The sequence below is a fragment of the Rhagoletis pomonella genome, unplaced genomic scaffold (genome assembly GCF_013731165.1).
Source record: "Rhagoletis pomonella isolate Grant_MI unplaced genomic scaffold, Rhpom_1.0 Rhpom_scaffold_00012, whole genome shotgun sequence".
NCBI classification, from domain to species: domain Eukaryota; kingdom Metazoa; phylum Arthropoda; class Insecta; order Diptera; family Tephritidae; genus Rhagoletis; species Rhagoletis pomonella.
The window spans coordinates 1,599,353-1,601,241 of NW_023458566.1; the positions used below are offsets into that span (position 1 = coordinate 1,599,353).

The following is a 1,889-nucleotide window of genomic DNA, read 5'->3' on the forward strand; positions in this document are numbered from 1 at the left end:
GTATTGGTAGACAATTTTAATGTAGATAATTTTAGGTTTACATTTAAACCCGCAAAATTTGAGAACAATTTGTGCGGACACGCACCGTGGAGTTGCAAAATTTTGAATTCGACCTTCAAGCCTTTTGCCAAACTTATCTATATTTTAAATTTTGTGCATATGTATGACCGCATTCTTTCTGAACGTAGCCTGAACATTTTTTAGGGAGAAACATTTGGGGTACCTATTCATACTTGCCTGGTTAAAAGATTAACTGGTGAAAAATTATTATTTTCTAGTGTATTTTGGTTTTGTAAACTGTGTTAACAATATAAGTACATAACCAGATGATTTGTATTTCCGTCATCCCTTGTCAAGTTTGATTTGCAGACAAACCGGTTTCAGCATTGTATCATCTTCAGTGTAATTTTTCGTTCTGTCTGGTTCGGTTCTTAATTTATGTTCATTTATCTTAGGTAATGTAATTTTCATCGCTGATTAATTATTAGATATGGCATTGTATATTTTTTTTTAGAAGCAGGTAATAGATTCATCTTCGCTGCCCCAATATTAACATCCGCTTTGTTGTGGCTGTATGGTCGGTGATTTTTGCGCTGGTAGTACTTTTTGATGTGTTCGCAGTGTCCATGCCTGTTGTTTTGTTGTAATTTTTATTTTTTTCGTAAATCAATTTTAAGGATTCGAATATAACATCCGATGCGGTATTTGTTTGTTCGTTTATTATTTGGCCGTCGAAGGTTTTTAGTTTGTATACTTCCATATTTTCTAGTACGTTTAGTCGTTGGGCTTTATGTTGTGCATGCAGTAATTTCGCTGCCTTTATTATTTGCGTTGGTTAGCGAAATTTGACTCTGGTATTGCGCTCGGTTTCTGTGTATTTTTGTTATAGTCTCGGTGGTTCGAAATATTATATATTATTGTATCTGTGGCTGTGGGCTTCCTAAAAATTTTATATTGCAGACTACTGGTGCTTTTATTTATTTTAATTGCCAGATCTAAGTAATTTAGCTTTCCTTCCATTTCGGCAAGAATGGCTCACATGTTAATTAGGGCACATCAGTCTCCATAAAAAAATCCGCATTATATTTCCATCAAAATTTTAAAATTTATTATATTTTAAGACCTCCGCCAAAACCGACCGATTGGAAAATACTTCCAAAAATCTATTTTTTTTATGAATAAATATAGTTTTTAAAAATATTTTTCCCAAAAATCACCTCGGATTATAGCAGAGTTAAGCCCTCAAGGTGTGTTTAAAAAGTTTAAAGTTTATCAGCGGCATCAAAACACGATATTTCTGAAAGTATTGTCAAATCGTTCCAGCTCCGAAATGTTTTGGCAGGAAGCTTAGAATATATAAGTTTTATGATTCCGGTGAAAAATCCGTACATTTTTTTGGAGAGGTATTTATGTACACTGGAATGATCCCAAAATGCTTGCGAAAAAAGTAAAGTCGGATTTTTCTATTTCGAAAAAAAGAAAGTTTCCCATGCGTTTTGAGAAGAACACTTAGAAAAAGACCAATATAAGAATGAAAGTAAAGCTGAGTACGTATATAGATAAAGAAAAGGATAAAGACAAATTTAAAAATAAAAACAAAAACAAAAAAAGCGTAAAGATAAAGGCAAAAATGAAGACCAAGGTAAATTTAAACATTTTACTACTTATATAAGGGCAAAGGTGAAGAGGAATATGTAGATGAAGAAAATGATAAACATAAAAGTAAAAACAAAGATAAATATAAAGAAAAAGAAGAGCATACCGATAAAAGTAAAGATGAAGATAGGGGGAAAAACATTAAAATAAAAATAATTATAGAGAAAAGGATATAGATAGAGACACAGAGACTCAATCTGGAACTATTTTGAGATTTTAGAGATTTTCGGGAT

At 31.9% G+C, this 1,889-nt stretch overlaps 1 protein-coding gene across 1 annotated transcript in view; it reads right to left on the bottom strand.

Annotated features, from left to right (window-relative positions):
- Positions 1-1,528, bottom strand: part of LOC118747668 (serine protease 1-like) — a gene marked incomplete at its 3' end in the record, with an annotated part of 2,727 nt that extends 1,199 nt beyond the window's left edge. Inside the window, 1 exon segment of the mRNA XM_036481727.1 lies at positions 1-1,528.
- Positions 1,529-1,889: the final 361 nt, after the last annotated feature.